The 12,864-nt window shown below is 37.7% G+C and overlaps 1 protein-coding gene across 1 annotated transcript in view; it reads left to right on the forward strand.

Annotated features, from left to right (window-relative positions):
• Nucleotides 1-12,864, forward strand: part of FBXL13 (F-box and leucine rich repeat protein 13) — a gene marked incomplete at its 5' end in the record, with an annotated part of 72,650 nt that overhangs the window by 41,591 nt on the left and 18,195 nt on the right.

Genomic DNA, 12,864 nt, shown 5'->3' on the forward strand with positions numbered 1-12,864 from the left:
TTATTCACATTTTTTTCAAGCATCAGTGACTTCAGCATCAGATCATGTTTCAAGAAGATAAAAGAAACTATGTAGCTGTTCACAGTTTTTGACAAATTAGGAGTGAAATGGGTTTGAAGTCATCAGAGAACATAAAATCACCTTCTGCTTACTGTTTAACGGAAATCTTTTAGCATTTCTTGTCAGTGTTATCTACTCTTTTACACTTCATAGCCATGTAAGTGCAATTCTTTACATGCACACATACTAGAAGCTCCACAAATAAAATGTCTGGTAGTATGTGTAGAATGAGGTAAGATGCCCCTTTGCCAAATTACTATTGTTCCAATAATGTTGCTACATTTCTTGCACCGTACAGTCTTGGCACAGTCTTGGTTAGTCACACTTCTTGCCTTCCTTAGGGTTCCTTATGGTCATCCAATTTCCATGCCAACATTCTGTCCTCCATAGTAATCAACGACCAGTATGTGTATAGCTCTTCCCAGATATACCTCATAGAAGCAGATAAACCTAGTATAATAGATAAACCAGTAGATACATGTGTCTGCCTTTCCACCTATAACTGATAGAAGAGTTAATAATATTCTCCAACAAGGTTGCTTTGCATATAAATTTTGAGAGCCACTGTGCACCAGCTACAGAAAGAATGTACACTGCTTGTGCCAGCCTGGAAGAAAGGGTTAGGGGCATCAAAAGACAGTAGTGATACAGAGCATTTTGGCAAAATATAGGTGTGACCAAACTGCACTGTAGAAGGGGCCTAAATTAGCATGATAAATAAAACATAAGCTACTACTTACTGTATACATGATACACATATGCCACAGTCCTTGTACCTATAAAACTGCAATAACTGTGCCACAGGTGAAAGTCTTATGGACACCTATGCACAAAGGCTCATTGGGAAGAACTGAAATGTTGCTATAATGAATATTTTTGTACAAATAATATAGAGAGAAAGCAGTGTGTAAATTGCATGGGGCAGGTAAATAGTATGCCACATAGACCTTCGGGACCTTATTATACAATGTAAAGCGCTGGGGTTAGTAGGATGTATTAAAGAGTGCAGGGGTAATTAGTGAGGAGCATTGTAAGTACTATGCCTCTTGGTGAGCAGGGGGAGTATTATGTAATGTCAAATTTAGTAGGTCAGGAGAAATTACCACAGTGTTTAGTAGTATGTAACATAGAGTGCAGGGGTTAGAAAATTAACACAGAGGGCCTGATTTATTAAAGCTCCCCAAGGCTAGGGAAGATACCCTTTCCACAGCTTGGTTATCCAACAAACCTGAAATGGATCTGGTCCAGGATTGAAAAAATTTGCTAATGAATAGCGTGTCTTTGAAAAAATACATTCCAGGTTTGCTAGATCACCCAGCTTCACTGTGGAAAGTGTATCCTCTCCAGCCTCAGAGAGCTTTAATAAATCAGGCCCATAGTGTTGGCATTAGACTTTAAGAGGAATGCAGATGTCAGCAATAAGTAGTTTATCAGCTCCAACTTATAAAATCTAGAAAAACCTGTGTTAAGGGTAGCACGGTACGTGGGTCCAAGTCTAAAACCTACACACACATTTAACGAAAAAAATATAAATCCCATAAAAACTATTGCCTTTAATGTATTTCTAAAGACAAACATTAGATCTTCATACAAACAAAAAATAATGTTGGCCCCATATTGTTTCACGTATGTTTATTATGGTTTTAGAAGCAGTTATAGGGAAAAGAAAAAATGTAGATCAGCATTGTCATGTACCTGGAACTCATCTGTTGTAGGTGGGTTTGATTAGGCTGTGGGTTCACTGAACTGATGAGGACAGTGTGGCCAATATGCAGAATATACATTAGGAGGTTGCTGGTTTTTCGCCAGAGCAGTTTGCAAGGAGCGATGGGCTTCTCTAAAGAGAGCTGCCAACAAAACCCATGTGAGAGGGGACCCACCACTGGAACAAGGAAGGGTGTGAGTGCATACCACATAAATCATTGCACAGCTTGGTGACAAAACAAGTATTAATCTAATAAAGAAATATAATTTCAGAAATGTCATGTTATGCTAATCAGTTTGGGCAAAGCAGTGGTTGAGGCCTGATCATTTCTGACCACTCCTCAATTCCTTCAGTTGCAGTGTGTTTGAGGGTTTCCTTCCATGAGCTGCCATGAGTTCAGATTAACTACAACTAACTGGCTAGGCCAGTTGATAGCCCTCTATTGTTTCTTTTTGTTACATTTCTTGGTAAAGTTGTACTGTGCTTTTTTGTTGTTGTTATTAAAGGTTTTTTATTAGACAAACATAGGAAAAACAGGAATAGAAACAATAGCATTAATAACAGCACAAGGAACAAAGATTCAAAAGTAGAACATTAGGCGGATGGAGGCTCAAAACAGATCAGTATCGTATATGTAGAAAAGTTTGTATCCAAATAGTATAGAGGTAGCAAATACCAGGTAGGCCTTCACAAGCCTAGCTGGGACAATCATTGAATTTGAGCTGAGTAATGTTGAGGCATGAGGCCATCCCCCCATAGTTACAATCATATAAAAAAAAACTAGAGCATAGAAATAAAGACAAAATTGTGTTTGTAAGGTGATAAGGGGAGAGGGGGAGGGAGGGTCAGGGCAGGATAGTATACAAAGGGGACGTAAGGGCAAATAATAAATAAAGAAAACATAAAATATAGAAACATCAACAATAAGAGTGAATGTCATTCAAATAATATAAAAAAATATATACTTTCAGTATAAGGCAATGAAAATATACAATATTCTGTACAATACCCGTCTAAGATGACAGTGTAACAGCGTGAAGGGACTTGAGAAGTACAGCATTCAACCAAAAGTGTCCAGGGATGACCCAGGCAAGGCAACCCCTTGTTCTAGAAAGTATACCGAGGTAATGGGCACTGTCCTTAAATAGAATCAAAGGGGCCCAGGTGGTAGTGAACCTTGACGACATATCTCCAAAGTCATGATACCCTTCTTCCATTTCACAAACTTCCTCAACCAATTGAAACCAACCTTTTAGTGGAGGTTCCCTGGGGTCCTTCCAATAACGCAGTATCTGAGCTTTTGCTGCATTAAAAAGGAAGGACACCAGTGAACATTTGTATCTGCCTAAAGGAAGGTCGGTACAATGAAAAAGTACACACCAAGAGTGAACTCTAAGGAGGCTCCTGGGATTGTCTCGATCATTTGTAGAACTTTTTTCCAATAGCTTTCAATCACTGGGCAATGCCACCAAATATGTGACATTTTGCCATGCATTTCTGGGATTCAGAAAATGCACAGTGTAATTCAGTTTCCCACTTAGATAGATAATCAGGAAACACTGGGCCAGTGAGAGTAATTAAAAACTTATAAAGCAGAGATACAGTATGAGAAGGCCTATCATTGCCATTAACATATCCTCCAGCGGGATGAGATCAAACCACTAGCGTATAAAGCGAGGCAAGGATTGCACAAAGTGGCACAGTTGTAAATGCTGCCAGTTATGTATTGGCCTACGTGCTTCTAAGGGCACAAGCTGTGCCAAGGGGCGCCCAGAGTCTCCCATTATCACTTGGTGTAGCAGTAGTGGAGAGTCAGGCTGCTGACCCAGAAAAAACTTAGGCTGAAGCCCCGAAACAAAGTAGGAATGGCCAGTAATAGGGAGTAGGGGGGATTATACAACCATTCTTGCTGTCTGTGCAGAGTATCCAAGCACCTAAGTGTAGTAAGAGTGAGGGGGGAGGTATCCGGGCCCAAGGCTCCAATTTTTTTTCCGCAGCTAAATAATAGTACCCAAATTAGAAGTACAGAGATCATACTCCATGTTAACCCAACCCTTGGAGTCACCATCATATTTCCAGTTAAAGACTCTGTTTAAAATATAGTATTGTTTAAAATCCGGCAGTCCCAGGCCTCCATCATTTTTAAGACGAAAAAGTGTTTTCAAGGAAATCCTGCCCTTTGAATGGTAACAAATGCTACTGTGCTTTTCACTTAATTTTAATTTTGGTGATAAATTGGTAATGAATGGGGTGTACTTACTTTTTCAGTTTACAAACTTGATTGATAATGGAATGTATACAACAATGCCATGTGCTTTAGTGTAAGTTATGAAATGTGAGCACTTGCATTTTCTGTTTCAATGATATAATGTTTTCTCGACATTTTCTATGAGGTTTACTTACTTTTACATATGACCATAAGCCAGAGAGTGTTTTAGCTTTATAAGATATCTTGTATGGGCTCCCAGCTGCGAGAAGAGACTGTAACATGAGGTCATTACTTTGGTAAATATTTGAATCATGTATCATGAAGAAAAGGGAGGATATGGTATTGTTGCTTTATCATTGTAAGAAAGCTTGTGACATGTATTTTCATTCTGTAAGGGTAAGCCTAATTTAAAGCAGGCCATACTTTTTGTGTTGTGGTTTCTGCTTCTACAAATGTGGTGGGATTCTTTAATGTGTGTTTTTTTGTTTTATATTTTTACATTAAGTCATTTTGCTTTTTTGCAAATTGCAAACAAAACATCATCTCACTAAAAGTAGACATATGATATTAATAACCCAAATTAACTCAATAGTTATAATAATATAATAATCTTTCCCTTGCAAAGGAATGCTAGAACTCAATGTCAGTGTATACAAGGACATAGAGCTAGCAATAGCAGACCATGCAATTGATTCAGGACACAAAATGAAAACACTCATATAGTAAATCTTTTTATTCAATATTTATTTGGTATAGTAGTTGATCTTGATTGGTGTTTCATTCCATATTACATGCTAATGTCTTTGCTTTTCTCTATTATGTTAGCATACAAACATTTTTTTGCACTAAGTCACTTGCAGTGTATGTAATTGGGTCACTGATTGTTTGAAGAATGATGTAGTATGCCTGGTGTTACTCATTTCTACATTGTGATAACAACATATATAGTGCAATTAACAGAATAACAGCAATTTGTCTCTTGGGCCTTATCATTTACATAACATGAAGTACAGAAGCAGAGCTCACTTTAGCCAAACTGTTGAAGATTTCACCTAAAGAAATTAGAATTACTTTATAATTTATATTTTTGGTTTTTATTTATAATACACTATAAATTAGTAAAAGATGGATTATGAATGGTTACTACGTCTTACTGTACTTGAGAATTTGCATTTGAGAAAATGAACTCTTTATTTAATAAGGTCACTACAGAGTGTGCAAAACAGTATCTATAGTTATCTATAGTTGTCTACAGTATCTATACCAGTCTTATAGTTAAGAGGAATTTAAACAACTACAAGGGCTCTGTTTTTGATCCTGTTATGGTTACTTAGGACCAGTTACACAGTATGTTAGCAGCTAACAAGACCTGTCAGAACTCAGGGGTTATCAGCTCCAAAAGCATTGCTAGTGGCATGGTTATATGAAATTTGAGTCTATTCACTGTATACATGGCACATATGCCTTAATATTGTACCCATAAACGTTGCTTTAATTACTATCCCACAAACCTTGACACAATCATTTAAACAAAATAACTATATTAAAACAGTCTGATCACTTAGCAGCTAATAACTATTGAAGCAATAAACACTCTGGAATATACAATAAAGCATTAAGAGTACATGGGTAATATAGTACCTATGTTATTTATTATTACACAGTATTTATATAGCGCCTTCATATTACACAGCACTGTACAATGTCCAAAGTTATGTCACCAGCTGTCCCTCAAAGGAGCTCACAATCTAACATCCCTACCATAGTCATATGTCTTTTAATACAGTCTAAGGTCAATTTTGGGGGGGTAGCCAATTAACCTAACTGCATAATTTTGGAATGTGGGAGGAAACCGGAGTACCCGGAGGAAACCCACGCAATACAGGAGGAACCTGCAAACTCTAAGCAGATAGTGTCCTGGCCGAACCTTCGAACCTTGGACCTAGGGTTGCAAAGGCCAGAGGACTTACCTTTGAGCCACCGTGCTGCCCAACTACCTATATAATAGGCTGCAGTGGTCTGGAATATTTTATATATTTTATATATACAGCCCAGCACACAGAGTATAGTGTCCGGTGCATGTAATGTAGTGTTGGGGGTATAAAATGCACAACATATTGTATATAATACATTATTTATCAATGCACAATGCACAGAATGCAGGGCTCAATAGTGAATAACACACCACAGAATACACCACAAATGTCAGGGATATTTAATGTGCAGAATGCAGTGGTCAAAAACATGTAAAGAAAAAGTACAGGTGTCAGAAGTGTTTAATGTACAGAGTGCAGGGCTCCGGAATTTACAATGCACAGGCCAGAGTACAGAGTGCGAGGGTGGGGAACACATAACACACAAGGTTTAAAGGTAAGGAATACTTAATGTATAGGGTACAGGAGATCAAGAGTAACACACGGTGTAAAAGGGAACAGGACTGTGTAAGGTGCATAGTATAGAATCAGCAGTATGTAATGGACAAAGTACAGGCTTTAGCAGTGAAGTTTTGTCATGAGTGCAGGGGTACACTTTGTGTAAATCACAAGCCAGAGCAGAGATTCCAGGGTTTGGGATTTATGATAAGAAAAATACAATTTTCCCCTTCAACCATCCACAAACCCTCTATAAACAAACACTTTCCCTCTGCCCTCCAGTACCAATTTTTAACCTCAGTATATATCTTTATCCCAAGTACAAATCTCTTCACCTAGGGTACATTGACAGTACAGTGTAAAAAGAAGTCCCCCTCTTAGCTGTGCTATTCGATCAGAGCCAAGAAAGAGCTTTCAGGAGCATCCTATGAACTGCTTCTGAGACCTGATAGCAAGGCAGAAGCTGACCTAATACCCAGTACAAATCTTATTTCTTTTCTACATACACCTATATTTTCATTCTCCTCCCTGGACAAAAAAATCTTATTTGCTGAAATATTTTGATCAGGGGTTATATGGAAAAAAACTGTATATTAGATGACAATATTAGTTGTGGCTCATGGCTACAAGGACCTAGCTGAAAACATTAGCACACAATGCACCCAATAAAATGTATATCAACCCTATATACCATATACTAATCCTAAAATCTTTTTGTGCAAATATGATGAAAAAATGGTACAGGGAGGGATCTTTGTTTTTATGCAAGCACACCTTATGTTACTGATCCCTTTGTTTAAAGCCATGTTCTGTGGATTTAAATGTTGGTCTTGCAGCACTGTTTGACCAAAAGCTGTTCATGCTCTTGAGTTGAAAAGGATACACAATCTTTAACTAATAATCTAAAATGACCTTGAATTTGAATAGGGGTTTTAGGACCCGATTGCATCTAATTCCTGTAATGTGACTATAATGCCCTTTTATGGCTTCAAAAGTACACGAGTTCTTTATAGTTTTATGGTTTTTAGGAGCCAAAAGTTTCTAAATCTGGTAAAAGGTAGATATTATGTTTGAGAAACAATGTTTATGAAATAATTACAGGAATAACAATTTGGCTTTAACTAATTTTTGATGTCCTTCAATCTAATGTTTCTTTTTTTTAATTTTTAGTAAAGTCTACTTTGACTTCAGGTCTTATACTAGAATGTGTTTATATATGTAGTGTCAAGCTTAGGCTTTATATTTTGAACTCTTGTATACAGGGTTGTATATCTGCCACGTTTCCAGTTTGTTTTTGGTGAGAACAACTCTTGTTTGTACCTGCACCTCTTTATTAGATCTGGCAGGGAAGGAGAATGCAATGTAAGGTGGTGGATCATATCAGGATTTATAGATAATACGAGGAGGTGCTGAGTTCCTGGCTTTGCCCAGAAAGAAGAGAGCCAGTGTTATGAAATTATGTAAATTGGAAAAATCTATCTCGCACTGCAAAATAATAGTATTTTGTAGGGGCTTTCAAAAAACTTCTCGATTATGTAAACCTGATAACTGTATGAGGGGGTGCTGAAAAGTTCCTGACTTTGCCCAGAAAGAAGAGAGCCAGAGTTATGAAATAACACATTTATTCAACATATTCCCCCCTGAGACTGATGCACTTGGTACAGCGTAGTTGCAGCTTTTCTGGACCGTTCAAATAAAAGTCCTTTGGTTGGGCCGCAAACCTCTCTTTGACATCAGAAATGTTCTCACAACGTTGCCCCTTCAGGTGTTTCTTCAGATTCAGGAACAGATAATAGTCGGAAGGGGCCAGGTCAGGTGAGTGGGGGGGGGGGGGGTGACCAATTGGAAACCCAGGGTGTTCAATTTGGCAGCACAACGTTGGACGTGTGCGCAGGTGCATTGTCCTGCAAAAAAGGATTGCTTTGGTCAACTTTCATCTTAATTGCCTCCTTCAGCTGGTCCAGGAGGTTAGCATAATACTGTCTGATGATACTAGAGCCCTGAGGTAGGTAGTCTGCCAACAGAATACCGTCTTTGTCCCAGAAAACATACGGCATGACATTTCTGGGTTTGGAACTTCTTTGGCCGCGGGGACCTGCTGTGGCGCCATTCCTTTGACTGTTCCCTAGTTTCAGGATCATAGATATGGAGCCAGGTTTCATCCTCAGTCACTAACCTAGCCAAAAAGTCCTGTGCAACTTCAAAATGGGCGAAAACGGCTTTGGATGCTTCAACTCGTTCCTTCTTCTGATCACTGTTCAAACATTTCAGCACCCAGGGTCAGTTGAGGTTTTGGGGCGCCCACTGCGGGGCTCATCTTCAGCAGTGAAATGCCTAGTATTAAAACGAGATATCCAGGTTTTGATGTAGGAAGGACACTTCTCCCCCAGTGTTTGTGACATCTCAGTGTTAATGTCCTTTGCTGACTTTCCTTGGAGAAACAAAAACTTCATGACGGCCCCTAACTCCAACGTGAAACTTGCTTGTGCCTCTGCCATCACAGCTTCTCACTAAAAGAAAAAACAGTTTTAAGAATCACAAAGACCTGATATTTGCACAGTTTCATTCTAAGATATTAGGCTGTCATATGCCCCCACACTCATTTTTCTATTTCATCTGGAAGGGGGCAAAGCCAGGAACTTCTCAGCACCCCTTGTACTTCAAGCCAAAGGAGAAGTTAGGCACTTTTGGAGGAAAAAACCAGTTTCTTTGAAACAAAAAGTGTATTTTGCATATGAAGAATTAAGTTATTCCTGGATGTAGACTAAGGGGTCCTTTTTGGTGTAAACATATTACTGTAGTAAACTAGTAAATCACTGTTTGTACAAATGCCCCTTTTTTGACAGATAGTGTTATCTTCCTACTTGTATATATGGTATACTATGCAGACTTATTTCATTCAAGCATAATGCTGCATTTTAGCAATAAACTATTTGTATAGAAACATTCAAGAATGATATCATAAGTAAAGTAAAGTATGTTTTTGTAGCCAAGAATAAATTCTAAGGTCCTAGACCGTAAAATATTGTTTTTGGAAAGTATCCACAGACACTGCCTGATACCAGCAATTATATCTCTGCTGTTTTGCTTATGTCATATATTAGTTTGCTGTTGTTGGCTTTACATTTCCCCTGGGTCAGAAAATTATCTTTAATTAAAATGTTAATTCTACAGATTCCTTAAATATATCATTTTATTTAGCACTTTACTATGCTAGTATTGGAGGCATACTGCATACAGCTGTAGCCAAGTACACATGCTAAATAAGGAAAAGTAGTGTTCATTCCAGATGCAAGTAAATGTTCTGTGTTCTCCAAGCACTGCGGGACTCTTGGAATCGTCATACTTCACTAGATCTGAAAGATCACACAGCTCCACCGTTATAAACATTGGCCAACAAGGGGGTTGGTATTCAGCATTTTTCAGGAAATAAATGATTGGGCACAATAAAAGAGTGCAGATCTTAGTTGGATCCATTGCTTTTAAAAAAAATACTCTGTTCACATGTGGAAATTGCAGCATACGCTATTGACCTGTAAGCTAATATTATGCTATACTTTCCTTGCTAATATATTGATAAAAACATTTGATATTTCTACATCATGAAGGGAAAACATATACACTAAATGTACTTTAATTTATGTACTATAGTAAGGATTGCTTGGAAGTATTGTATCATTTTCCTGTAGGCATACTTTTTGTACAATCTGGTTTATCTATACAACTATTTTTTGGCACATTAGGCTAATATTTAGATTAGGATTGGATTAAATTGTGTATAACAATGTGTTCTGCTATCACTCATAAAAGATGCATTCCACACACATATCTCTCTCTCACCTTGCCTGCAGTGGCTCCACTTGTAACATAGCTAGAGGGAAAAACAGCTCTCCATGTAAAGTTTTCACCCTTATTCTGCATAACAGCAATCACTACTGATAACTTTTAATGGCACACATGACCTTTGTGTAAAAGCATGAAAAAAAAAGTTTTGCATGCCCTCAAAACCTGACATTATTGCTATGCAGGAAAAGAGCTAAATCTCTACATGGAGTTCTGGTCCTTGATCGTTATCTGCTTTTATAGGTGTTAATACCTGACATACAAGGAGATCATTCTAAAATATATTCACACTGTTATCCCAGATTCTAGTTAGTGTTAACTCACAATAATCCATAAAGAGACATCCAGAGGCAGTGTAAGGGCTTTGAGCCATTCCATAAATGTTCATTCTGCCCAATGATGGAGTGGGTGTAGAGTGACAGGCCAAAGGAAATATAAAGTGGGAGGAAAAGTAATACAAGAGTGATAAAAAACCACCACAGCTAGAAACCTAAGAGAAAAGATTCTTGTGTAAGTATAGGGAAAGTTATTCCAGGACAAGTCACGTTTTATAAATCCTTACAGAGCATATTTGCCAAATATATATGTGTCTGTGTCACAATTCCAACTATAACAGTTTAGGTTTGATTGTCTTGGTGATCAAGATAAATCTGTATGAAAGCCTTAAAATGAATCTGGACAGTGTTACATAATGTTTTGGTAATGTTTAATGCTTATACATTTAATTGCTGTATGTGTAATATACAAGATCAGATATTTCAAAAAAAGCAGTGTCTAAAGTTCAGCTACAATGCACTGCTGCATGCATTTCTGTCAATTTTTGTGCGTTGCCCATTCAGTGTAATAAAGCATGTTGCAGTAAATGGTGTGGCAATCTTATCTGTTATAGTGTGAATAAATCCTTCAGATTGCAAACCATTGCTGTTAGCTACTACTTAAAGTATATATCGTTTAAACTTTATTTAACTTTGTACTTTAATATAACTTTTATTAACTTTGTTAATGCAATTTCCTTTTTTATATGGTAAATTCTGTAACCTGAAATAAACTTTAAACTTTATTAGATTAATATTCATTCTTTAAAAAGTCATTCTTCAAGAACCTCTTAGTATAGGGTGACAATACTTTGCCCGTCTCCTGCGTTGTCACACACAGGCTTCTAAGGCTGGGTCTACACAGACATTTCTAAAAACACATGTAAACGTTCCTACTGCGTTTTTATGCACTTTAAGGTTTAGTCTAGACTGACATTTTCCCCAGCGTTTAACCTGAGGCTTTTAAAGCCCATGTTTGAAATCCCAATGCATTCCAGTGGGCTAATCTACACCAGGAGGACGTTTCCTTGTGGCATGTTTATGAGATTTATCTTAAAAGTTGCTTGCAACGTTTAAAAAATTAAAACGCTGGCTTAAAGCTGGAAAACACCCAAAAACGAGGGGAAATGCTTCTATTGACTTTAATGAGACATTTTCCCACGTTTATAAGCACTTAAAACGTAAACGCGTTAAAGATGCGGGAAGATGCGACAAAACGCAAGAAAACGCGACATAGGCGTTTTCCAGTGTTTTAAAGGCAAGCTCTAAAACGCTAATAAAAGTGCTTAAAAACGCATATGCTTGCCTTTGAAACACTGGAAAACGTCTATGCCGCCAGTTTCCTGCTTAAAATTGTCAAAAAATGCAGGAAAACGCCCAATTAAAATCAATAGAAGTGTTTACCTGCATTTTTGGGCAATTTACAGCTTTAACCCAGCGTTTATTCTTCTAAACAGTGCAAGCAACGTTTAAGTTAAAGCTCATAAACATGCCTCAAGGAAACGTCCTGGTGGAGATTAGCCCATTGGAATGCATGGGGATTTCAGACGAGGGCTTTAAAAGCCTCAGGTTAAACACTGGGGAAAACGCCCCTGTAGACTAAGCCTTAAAGAGATGAAGATGGCAGCGCTCACAGCACAGGACCCGATGCAGGACACCCCCGGATGGATCAGACTACCCTGCGGGATTGAAGTTGTGTTTTGAAGTGTATATTTTGGGGGGCTGTTTTCAGTTTAGTTCCTCTTTAATGTAAGCAGAAGCTTACAATGAAACACAAAATGCCGCCTCAGTGCGGGAAAACCCTGAAGAAGCCAGGATAATAGAACTATAAATATACAGATTGCCGTTTGAACATACTGTTCAGTTACATGAGTATGATCCACTGTTGTCATCATCAGAAAACTCAGCCTAATTACTGAAATGCAGTCATCCCTTGGGGGTACATAGGAAATGGATGCAAAAAGGCTTTATTAGGTATTACAATGCAACAAGGAAAAATAACTGTCAGTTGTTTATGACAAAGTGATTTAGCAAATCAGCTAAATCATGAAACTAATAAAATATCGCACAGAGCTTGGAAAGTGTGGAACAGTTCTAGCCCTCATGGTATAGTTCATTGAACTAAATTCGGTCTAAATATATTAAGGATATTCAGTGACTACTTCAGCAATTAAAACTTGTAATTGTTCCCAGTATTTTTTCTATGATGTTTTTAGTGGTTTACTACATAGTATAAGAACAAGGATCTGGTATTATTAGCATTCCAAGAAATGAACCCTGCATATAGCATTAATATGTGTGTAATAATATTAGGAATACTGGATTTTCTCTTGGCCTGGTCATTCCTAATTACACACAGCA

Source organism: Pyxicephalus adspersus, chromosome 2, assembly GCF_032062135.1.
Source record: "Pyxicephalus adspersus chromosome 2, UCB_Pads_2.0, whole genome shotgun sequence".
NCBI lineage: Eukaryota > Metazoa > Chordata > Amphibia > Anura > Pyxicephalidae > Pyxicephalus > Pyxicephalus adspersus.